Here is a 12,525-nt window from a genome sequence, read left to right as displayed (position 1 = left end):
ACCTGGGTTCAATTCCCAGCATCCCATATGGTCCCCTGAGCACTGCCATGGGTAATTCCTGAGTGCAGAGCCAGGAGTAACCTGTGTACATAGGAGGTGTGACCCAAAAAGCAAAAAAAAAAATTAAGCCTGGGCAAATAAAAGGATCTGACAAAATAAAATGAAAAGAAAGTTGGCTGTGGGAAATAGAGTTCAAGAAAAATATTACACAACAATTTCAGAAGTCATTTTAAAAGGAATTTTCCAAATGGAAAAAAATTGCCATATTTATATAACAAGAATGAGAGAAGAACGAGTTGAAAAAGGAGAAGAACTGTTGATAGCAGAGCAAGGTCATCCTGGATTGTTATTACATACCAGAGAGATGGGAATTGATGTCTTTACAGCACATGCATGTCAGGAGCATAAAAATAAATTTCATTGAATAAAAAATTGGACTTTGAGACCAGAGAAATAGTACAGTGGTCAAGCTGCTTGCCTTGCACATAGCGGGCCCTGATTCAGAACTTGGCACTGCATATTGTTCATGAGAATCACCATGTATAATCCTTGAACACAAATCCAGAGTAAGCTTGGAGCACTCTTGGGTGTGGCCAAACCAAGCAAAGATACTGTGCTTAAATTCCTTAAATTTTAGGTTACAGCATCCCTGATAGTCATGTTTAATTTAGTTTTTAAGCAATTTATTTATATTTATGATTGAATAATACATCAATAAAATTAAAATATGGTAGATTTTCCTTTCTAGTTGTTTCTGGAGATATGAGGAATGAAAGGGATATTTTTTACTAATTCTCTTAGCACAATAAGCTGAGAAGCTAGACTTAAGTAAAACTGAATATACTAACACATGAGTGATGCCTCTCAAGCAGTGCACAAAGGGCCCAAATGTTATTACCAGTGATTCTCAGCCACCCAGGACAGTAGTTCAATGCTATCAGAGAATGCGGAGTTGCTTGGTTTCCAGGAAATGCCAGACCAACAACTGGCAGTGCTCAGGAGCCTCCAGAGCTATACCTGGGAGTGCTGTGAGGGACAGGTGGTGCCAGGGATGGAAATCAGGTTATGGCACATGTGAGGCATAAGTAGACTGGGGCCAGAGAGATCTGATAGAATGTAGGGCACCTGCCTTGCAGTGGCCGACCTGTATTTGATTACCCCTAGCACAGCCAGCAGTGATTCCTAAACACAGTCAAGAGTAGCCCTGAACACAGGGTTAAAGAAAAAAAATCATAAGAAGGCAAATGAGCAACTAAAAGCTTCAGTTATGTCGCAGAGTGATTAAAAGGTAAAATTTTGCAGACTGGGGAAGACCAATGGCCATATGAACTCACTCATATGAAATCTAAAGATTAAAATAATTAAAGTTCTGCTCTCCAGAGTTGGGGTTGGGAATGGGTAAGTAAAATGGGTGAAGGAGCTCAAGGGAACAAACAAAAAGTTATTAAATAAGTATCCTATGGATGTACTTTATAACAAGATGACTATAGTTTTTTTTAATAAAATTTTTGTTAGTGAATCATCATGAGGTACAGTTACAGACTTAAAAACTTTCATGGTTGCCTTTCAGTCATACAATGATTGAGGACCCATCCATCCACCAGTGCCCGTTTTCTACCACCAATGGTCCCAGCATCCCTCCCACCACCCCCACCCCATCTCCTCCACCCATGGGTTCTTCCCATTTGCTCCATCTCTCCTTTTGGGTGTTGCGGTTTGCAATAAAGGTATTAAGTGGCCATCATGTTCGGTCTATAGTCTACTATCAGCCCGCATCTCCCATCCTGAGCAGACCCTCCTAGCACCCATTACTTGGTGGTCCTTTCTCTATCTGAGCTGCCTTTTCCCCCAGCATGTGAGGCGGACTTCTAAGCTGTGGAGTAATCCTTCTGGTACTTATCTCTACTATTCTTGGATGTTAGTCTCCCATTCTGTTATTTTATATTCCACAAATGAGTGCAATCTTTCTATGTCTGTCCCTCTTTTTCTGACTCCTTTCACTTAACATGATACTTTCCATGTTGATCCACTTATATTCAAACTTCATGACTTCATATTTTCTAAAAGCTGCATAGTATTCCATTGTGCAGATGTACCAAAGTTTCTTTAACCAGTCATCTGTTCTCTAGCACTCGGAGTTTTTTCCAGATTCTGGCTATTGTAAAAAGTGCTGCAATGAACACATAAGTTCAGAAGTCATTTCTACTATACATTTTTGCATCCCTGGGATATATTCCCAGAACTGGTATCTCTGTGTCAAATTGGAGCTCAGTTTCTAATTTTTTGAGAAACATCCATACTGTTTTCCCAAAGGGCTGAACCAGTCGCCATTCTCACCAGCAGTGAAGGAGAATTCCTTTCTCCTACATCTGCGCCAACACCGGTAGCTTTTGTTCTTTTGGATGTGGGCCAAGGATGACTATAGTTAATGATACTGCATTGCATATTTAGAAGTTTCTAAGAGAGTAACTCTTTCTCATCAAAGAGAAAATAATAACTATTTATGGCAATGAATCTTGCTTACATTGATTTTGCTAATGGTTTCACAATATATTCAAGTATTAAGTCATTGTATTTTGCACCTGAAATTAATTTTGTTTTATATCAGCTATACCTCAATTTTCAGAAAGAACATATACTTCAACTGGTTTCAGATTTAATAATTCTACACTTTCATCACAGTGAAATATAAGAAAAGCACTCTTTTCCTGACTGGAGGTTCTTACATACTTGCTTGACAGAATTCTTGCCCATTCCATACATATATGACCTTGCTTGGGGGGAAAAAGATAAAAAATAAGAATGATGTAGGCCACAAACATCATTTGAAAGATTCAGCTGCTTTTCTAGAAAAGTCTGGCAAATATTCTTCATTGACCCATGTGGATATGTAAAAATAGGTTTGTATGTACTTTATGTTATAGGTGTTCAGTAGCATTACAAAGTGGAACTGGGACATGTAGGAAGACTCAAAAATTTCATGAAACAAGTCATATTAACTTGTTGGAATCATAGTAGGACAAGAAACAGTTTCCCACCCTTTGACCCTCTAATTCAGGTCTTAGTAATGATTAAATCTAGGGTTTCTGCTTAGTCCTTCACAGATGACACCGCCAAGATAATCACTCTGCCTCCAACACCATTGACAAACCATCTTCCTCAGCAATTGTCAAGATGCCTGAAATCCTGCCTTGAGGAAAATATTCCATCAAGTATTGAAACTCAACCGCTGATTTTCTTCAAGTATTAAAAACTTGCAGTTTTAAAAACTAAGCAAGTTTTGTTAACTATGCTGGGTAACACCATAGCCTAAAAATTCCTAGCCAGAAAACAATATTCTAGCTTCCTTTTAGATCTCTAAGACAGTAACTGCAGTCACGCTTCATTATTTTCCACTTTCTGGGATATTGCTTACTTTTCTCAATCTCATTTCCTTTCCTTCTTCTGTCTCTCTTTGTTTCTCTGTTTTGGGACTCTGCCTATGTGTTTCTGTCAGTAACTCTCTTATACACACATACATACACACACACACTTGTTAGAAACCCTTGATTCAAGCTTCATCATCCAAGACCTCAATCAAGAGCTGTCAGTGATTATTTGTCAGTTTAGCTGAGCATATAGTAAATATTAAGGAGGACAATGCAGAAACTCTAAGAAACTTGAGGGGATGGTAGTAAATAAAATTGTATCTTGGGTCCAGTGTAAGACATATATTCAGAATCAAGGGTTGTGTATACAAGTAATGATAAGTCAGGCAGTCATATAACCTTTGATTTCAAAACTGAAGTATTTGAATTTCTTGTGTGTGTAGCGTGCTGTGGGGCGGGGTGTCATCTGAAGTGTATAGTGTAACTGAGCTGTTCCATACTGCTTTACCCAAGGGAAAATAATCAGATCTCAAGAATACCACTGAATTGTCTGTGTTTTTAGATTAAAGGAAAATTCCATTTTTATCACTGCTGATGGATAAAGCTCAACATTCCTAAAATAGATACTTTAAGCTGCAAAATTCTAAATCTTTCTCAAATTCATAAAAACAGATAAAATTGGAAACACATAAAGTAGGATTTGAGCATTTTGATGGATTTGAAGCTATGCAAGATATAATCCAGGAAGAGTTAAAAGACAAAAGTTAGACTTTAAAGTGGTTTCTTTTTATGGGGAACTTATGATAACAGGCCTACCATTAAATATGGCACATCCATTTTTTAAAATAAAATGGGAAAACAGGGAATCTAGATAGTGGTTATTTTTTAATATTGGTAGTTTTACGGGAAATTAATTAAAAATTGTGTGCTGGATAAAATAGGAAGTTAGGGGAAAGACCAACTTTGTATCTAGCTTGAAATAATTTATTTGGTTTTATCTTATTTTTTTGGTAAACCATTATAGTAGGTATGCTGAAAGTGAATATTTGGAGAAAACATGTGGTGTGTTTATACAAAGTGAAATGCTGAGTGCCTTTGATTAAAAATTAAACACGGGCCAGGAAAAAGGTTTTACCAAACTCTGGTCTGTGTTGTTCACATATGGCCTAGGCTGTGTGTAATCCTCACATTCAATAGCTACTTTTGGTTTTCAAAGAACAGGGTCATTTTCTCAGCCTACACTTCTCATTAAGTTCCAAACACTTCCCTAGGATATGAAACCTCCCCTTTGTCTTTCACCACTCCTAGTAAAGCCAGCTTGTTCAGACAATACTGAAAGGGGTTCCTCTTTGGTACTCAGACAGGATGTTCCATTGATGTATTTTGCTGGGACAGACCATAAGCATTTGCCTGTTGGTGTCTCATACAAATGTCAACTGTTTCTACCCAGACTGAATTAAATGTTTCATATCAAATCCGTGTGATTTTTTTCAGCATTCTGAAAGAATTTATTGAATATTTAGTTTGTGCAAGGTGCTGGGCTAAGCTCTAGGAGAGGAAGAATGTTGGAGGGAGAGGAGAAATGTCACAGATATATAAAGATAGAAAAATGGTAGCATCTGTCTTTAGCAATAATAACTATTATTTATTATAATGTTGGGCAGTGAGATGAAGCAACAAAAACCCCATAACTACTGGAAAACTTCACTGGGGACTGAGTTTCTCGAATTGTCACAACAGGTGCACTGTATCCAGTAGAAACTTCACTGAGGCCTGAGTTTTCTGGAACTGTTACAACAGGTACACCATATCCGGTAAAACAGGATCTGACAACCATCAATGGCCCAAGAAACCCAACTGAAACAGTGCCCACTTCTTGGCTTCCCCAACCCCTGCTTTTTTTTACTCTATAAATCTTACGCAGTTTTTGCCCACAGCTTGACTTTGTTGGCTCTATGAGAGAACTGCAAACCTTGCCTGGGAACTCTTAATAAACTCTTTTGCGAAATTTTATTCATCTCCTCTCCTCTTATTGGCTCTCTGTCAGGTTTTGCATTTATTGCATATTTTTTTTCTTTTTGGGTCACACCCGGCGATGCACAGGGGTTACTCCTGGTTCTACACTCAGGAATTACTCCTGGTGGTGCTCAGGGGACCATATGGGATGCTGGGAATCTGAACCCGGGTTGGCCACGTGCAAGGCAAACGCCCTACCCGCTGTGCTATCCCTCCAGCCCCCCAGGTTTTGCATTTATTAATAGTTACTCTCTGCCAGGTACTGTGATGATGGCTTTATATTACTGATAAAACTTCAATCTTACCATACGACTATATTCCCTACCTCGACTTTTATGCCTCGAAGACAGGCAACATTGGAAAGAAACAGAATTTGGGACGTTGCAGGGTGGAGAACACCATGAAATAGGTGATTCACATGGGACTATGCAGCAGGGAGTTGTTAGTCTTATCTGAAGCTCAGAGGATATTATAGATTGAAAGTCACCCCGAAGGAAAATTTAGTCTAAAGCAGCATTTCTTACTTGGAGGAGGAGTCTATATGGGTCTTTGTGGGTCCCCATATATTGTAATGGGGCCATAAGTAAAAGTAACTTAAATGGGGGTTGCTGCGTGAGATTAGCAAGCAACTGATGGGGTGGTGGCATTCAAAGAAAGGAAACAGATAGAAGGGCCACCATCAGGAAAATTGTTGAGAACACCTTTCTAAAATGAAAATTGGACTATCTGGGAAGAAAAATATAAGAGAATCTTTTTGTGTGTATCTGACAATGAGGCAATCGTATGGAAAAATCCATTCCAATAAAGCCTAAACTTTTGGATGAATTGGTGAGGGGACGATGGTGCAAGGGTTTGCTTACGGAATCACTCAGAGAATCTCAGGCTTCTACACACAAAATGTGTACTTCAGCTCATACAGATACCTTTCCAGTCCTTAAAAGTTGCTTGTAAAGTTAAGCTGAGGGGCCAGAGAGGTAGTGCAGCATGTAAAGCTGCTTTAAAGGCAAATGAACTGGGTTCAATCTTGGCACAGCATACAGTCCCCTGGTCATGGCCAGGAGTGATCTTTGAGCACAGTGTCAGAAGTAAATTTTGAAGGCTGTAGGATATAAGTAAAAATAAATTTTTAAAAAAAAATTAAAGGGGGCTGGTGCGACAGCACAGTGGGTAGGGTGTTTGCCTTGCACGCGGCCGACCCAGTTTCGATTCCCAGCATCCCATATGGTCCCCTGAGCACCCCCAGGAGTGATTCCTGAGCAGAGCCAGGAGTCAGCCCTGAACATCGCCAGGTGTGACCGAAAAAGCCTAAATAAATAAATAAAATTAAGTGGATCTCAGCTAAAGCCAAAGGAAGAATCAGAGGAAACAAGAAAGCTTGATTTTCCAAGTCAAGTTTGTTTGGTGACTATCTGCTTATACTTGGTGACTTAGAGTAGGTATTAAAGGACTGTGTGGTGAGACCAGAAACAGGACATGAAGCCTAAGATCAAACCAAGGTAGTCCGTCTGACTGGAAATCAATGCAGCTAAAACTTTCTAAGGGTGACTTCCTTAGTGAGTGACTTAGATTATTCTCCATGTTAAGCTTAGTACTACCACCAAGGGAAGTTTAGGCAGATTAGTTCTTTCTCTGCGAATTCCTAAGCTGCATATCTGTACTCAAGAACTTTGGGGAACATCTACTCTGCCTGTTTCTCCAAAACCACCACGCAGAAACGATTGTCGTGCTCTTTGGACTATAATATCTCTAGGCATGTTGCAGTATTACATACAAAATTTCTCTGGGAGAATTTTAAAGTGATCTCAAAGGATTTCCACAGAAAAAATGCTGAAGATCATGAGCTCAGATTTTAAAAAGTCCCTAAAGCAACAAAGAAGTGAGCCTTTATGAGTAGGAGCCTGCAAAAACATACAAAATGTGTAATAAATAAAAATAATACATTAAATACAAGAATAATACGCTTCATTAAAGAAAAGGGAATTTTTGGTGGAAGAAGACCATACCAGGGTACCATATCAGGTCTACTCCTAACTCAGTGCTTGTGTTCACTCCTGGTGGTGCTATTGGTGACTATGTGACTGTGGGGGTTGAATCTGGGTCTTTTGCATGAAGACCATGTACTAAGTCTGCTGAGATTGCTTTCTTGCCCCAGGAAAGGTAATTCAGAGTTGATTAAGAAATAAACTCTGTAGGTGGAGAAATAGAATGGGGTTAAGTTGCTTTCCTTGCATGTGGTTCGAACCCCAGCACTGTATATGGTACCCAAGCACTGCCATTAGTAGTCTCTGCACACTATGGGGTCTGAATCCCACATACAAAATAAAATATAAAATTGAGCAGCAGGTTTTAAATTTTTATTGAATATTTGGTCTTGGCCCTTACCAGTGGTGCTCAGGAGCTATTCCTTGATCAATGCTTAGGTGATTCCTGGTGGTTTTCAGGAGAACATGCAGTGCTGGGATCAACCCCCTTCCCAATGTATCAATAATTTTTGTACTATTCGTATATTTGCATCTTGTACAACTTACTGAGTAATATCATCAACCTGCTTTACAATTCACAAATTATTTTTAGCTGTCTTGTCAAATTCATCAAATAAGATTTTATATTGTACTTAAATAAGCACATTTTTCAATGCTGTATGTGTTAGTTGTTGTTATTGTTGATGTTGGTTGTGGTGTTGGTGATGATGATGCTGGTGCTGGTGGTGGTGGTGGTGGGGTGTGTGTGTGTGTGTATGTGTGTGTGTGTGTGTGTGTGATTTGGACCAAACCAAACAGTACTCAGAAGTTGCTTCTCGTAGTGCCCAGGGAACTATGTGATGTTGGAAATTGAACATGAGTCTTAGATAAGCCTGCTGCTTGGGGATATCTCAGTGGCTAGAGTACATGCTGTGCATACCAAAGGTCTAGTTTCAATTTCTCAAGCACCATCAGGTGTAAACGCAGAGTAGTGAGTTGGCAGTAACTCCTGAGCATCACTGGGTATGGACCAAAAACCAATATATATATATATATATATACATATATATATATTATTAAAGAACTAAGTCTGACAACCAACCTAAGCTATCTCAGCATGTCCACCTTCACATCTCCATCTCTTGCACAACTTAGCCACGTATGCAGTGGCACAACAGCTCAATTTACTGCACCTCCCAACAAATATAATTATACCTCCCATCAGTGGGTGAAGACCAACAGGGAAGGAAAATAGAAACACCCAGAAAAATACCTCAGAGATTCCCAGTAAAGTTAACTACAAAGATTATGGGACTGGAAGATAGTACAGTGAGTAGGGCACTTGCCTTGCACATGGCACACCTGTGTTTGATCTCTGGCATCCCATATGATCCCCTAAGTCTGCCTAGAGTAATTCCTGAGTACATAGCCAAGAGTAAGCCCTGAGTACCAGTGATATGAACCTCAACCAAACCAAATCAAAACAAAGGATTCACTCTCAGCACAGCAGGAACACAGCAAACACAATGAGGAATGTCATGTAGAAATCCACCAAGTTCAAAGAGTAATAGTAGCATGGAAGTACCAAACAACTGTGTAATCTCTCAGAGAATGACTTTAATGACACCATGTTGAGGATGTTTAATAAGCTCAAAAGAATGATGGCACAGTTAGTCATCAAAGTATAAGAAAGTATGAGAGTAGAAATGAGGAAATCATAAATTAAAAGTATAGTAGGTGGTATAAAATTCAAAAGAAGGTCCAAGCCGTAAAATAGAAGCTAAAGATCAGAGAACTCTAAGATGTGATGTATAAAACCTTTAAAAAACAACAGAAAATGGAAAAATAGTGTAAAAGAAATGGGCATCACACCAGAAAACTATGGCATAAGTTTAAGAGGAATAATACAAGTGTTTTCAGTCCCCCTGAAGAACAAGAAAGAAAATTCAACGAAGAATCACTAAAGAAATAATAGACATGAATTTTCCAGAGTTGAGGAGTGCAGGCACCCAAGTCCAAGAGGTCCCATAGAAAATAGACCCAAATAGAAATACACTAAGACATATTGTAATAAGAATGACAAAAGTCAAGGACCAAGGTACTATTGAAAACATCAATACCAAAAATGGAATTTGCCTACAAAGGAAATTCTCTAAGACAAATAGTAGATCTATCAAATGAGACTTTACAAAACTGGATAGAATGGTGGGATATAGTAAAGAGACAAACAAACTCACTGAAATAAACACCTCTCCAAGAACACTTTAGTCAGTTGATTGTCATTCAAATTTGAGGGAACATCTAAGGCTTCAGAAAGATGCAAAATGTAGAGAATTCATAATTCTGAAACCAGTGTTACAAGAATGTAAAAATCAGGGGGAGAAGAAAACAAGAAGTAATGGGTGAACAGGCATCAGGACTTCAGTTATACCAGTGATATGGGTGGTAATATACTATATATCCAATACACAGGCTCAACAAAACCGATAACATGAGATCAAAGCTGCAACCACTGAAACTTTGTAATGTGCCTGTCAAGTAGAAAGATGGGGGATGGGATAGGAGTAAGGGGTGAGAATAGAATATGGGAACACTGGTGCAGGGAAGTTGACACTGTTGGAAGTATGCCTAAAACTCAACTATCAATAACTTTGCAAATCACACTTTTTAAAACATTTTCTTGAATCACCATGAGATAGTTACAAGCTTTCATATTTGGGTTACAATCACACAATGATCAAACACCCATCCCTCCACCAGTGCACATTCCCTACCACCAATATCCCCGGTATACCCCCCTCCCCAACCCTCCCCCTGCCTCCATGGCAGACAATATTCCCCATAGTCTCTCTCTCCTTTTGGTCATTATGGCTTGCAACACAGACACTGAGAGGCCATCATGTTAGGTTCATTATCTACTTTTGGCACGCATCTCGCATCCCGACTGATTCCTCCAGCCATCATTTTCTTAGTGATCCATTCTCTATTCCATCTGCCTTCTCCCCTCTGCTCATGAAGCAGGCTTCCAGATATGGGACAATTCCCCTGGCCATTGTATCTACTGTCTTTGAGTGTCAGGTAAATCACACTTTTTAAATAAAATTTTTTAAAGCCTTCTGATTCTATTGGGGAATAAAGAGCTTCTTTAAAAAACAAGACAAAATTCTTAGCACCTTGTCACTGAGTATAGCATTCACTCATAACACTTATAGTTTCCCTCTACTAGATTAAGATAGACCTGCTTATTTCTAACTTGCCACAGGTTTTTATACTTGACAATAATGAATTAATGTTTCATTTATATTGCAGGTTCTTTGTTCAGGTGAGCTTGTTATGTATTTATAGAGATTTTTATTACAATCTTTTTCTTACTATTGCAGACACAGCATTATATATGATAATATTTTAAACTTAAAACCAATATTTTCTTTTTAGAATAAAACACTTTTTGGGGTGGCCACACCCAGAAGTGCTCAGGGCTTACGTGTGGCTCTGAGTTCAGGGACCACTCCTGGTGATGCTTGGGAGACCCTATGGAGTGATCGGGATAGAACCTGGGTTGGCTGTGTACAAGGCAAATGCCCTGCCCCCTTGTACTATTGCTCTGGCCCCTAGGATAAAACATTTTTTAGCTTTTATAGGACTATTCATATATATATATATATACACACACATATATGCTTTTGGTAAACTTTCTATTGAACACCTATTAATTTTAATTTATATATTTATATATGTAATTTTACATTATATATGTATGTATATATATGTGCGTATAAATATATATACATATATATATATATATATATACACTGATGGACAACCGCCTGAGCAAGCCTTGTCACTGAGCACCTTGTCATTGAGTACAGCATTCACTCATAACACTTATAGTTTCCCTCTACTAGATTAAGAAAGACCTGCTTATTTCTAACTTGCCACAGGTTTTTATACTTGACAATAATGAATTAATGAATATATGTATATATATACATATATATATATATATACATACATACATACACACACACACTGATGGACAACCGTGCGAGCAAGCCTGGTTCCAAAAAGGATTCAGCATGATCGACCATATCCACACAGTGACCAAACTCATTGAAGTTTTGTAAGAGTTCAAGATGCCGCTCTGTCTAACGTTCATCGATTTAAAGAAGGCCTTTGATTCTGTTGAGACTGAAGCAGTCATCAAAGTCCTAGCCAAACAGGGTGTTCAAACTCAGTACATGAGAGCTGTATTGCGGATTCACCACCAGGATCTCACCATTCTAAAAGGAAGTGATCATTGAAGTAAAGAGAGGGGTTTGGCAGGGTGATACCATTTCACCAAAAATCTTCTGTGCCACCCTCGAGAACATCATGCGACAACTGGAATGGAAAGGAATGGGAGTGAAGATAGACGGTCGGCAACTACACCACCTCGCTTCGCTGATGACATCGTTCTAACAACACCAAACGTTAGCCAAGTGGCACAAATGCTGGCAGACTTCGGCTGCGAGTGTGGAAAAGTCGGACTACAGCTGAATCTCAGCAAAACAATGTTCATGAAAAAGAACTAATCGCTGACGTTCCATTTGCTCTCAATGGAACGAACATCTCCAAATGCAGCAGCTATGTGAAGCTGGGTCAAGAACTCAACATGAAGAACAACTTGGCTTCAGAACTGGGTAGGAAAAAGAGAGCAGTGTGGGACACCTTCAAGAGCATCAAAGAAGTGGTTAAGAGGACAAAGAAACTCCGGCTCCAGGCACATCCTTTCGACTCCACCGTTCTTCCTGCACTAACATACGCTTCAGAGACCTGGGCCCTACGAAAACAGGATGAGAACCCTATCCAGGTATCCCAAAGATGAATCGAAAGAGCTATGCTTGGAGTATCACGTTTCACTCAAGTGAGAGAAGGAATCCGGAGTTCCAACCTCCATTGACAATCAAGAATCAGGGATGCTGTCTCATTTGCCAAGGTGTCAAAAATCAGATGGGCCGGACACGTAATGTGATTCAGAGAGGACTGCTGGACTAGAGCTGCTACCGACTGGATTCCATGGGACGTCAAAAGACCTCGTGGCCATCCATCTACGAGATAGTCAGACTTCTTTGTCAAAACCCTGAACGAATGGTTTGAGGCTCTTCGTTTTCCTGGAGTGAGCAGATACCATTGGGCTACAC

Source organism: Sorex araneus, chromosome X, assembly GCF_027595985.1.
Source record: "Sorex araneus isolate mSorAra2 chromosome X, mSorAra2.pri, whole genome shotgun sequence".
Classification (NCBI taxonomy): Eukaryota; Metazoa; Chordata; class Mammalia; order Eulipotyphla; family Soricidae; genus Sorex; species Sorex araneus.
Note: the sequence above shows the minus strand (reverse complement) of the source record.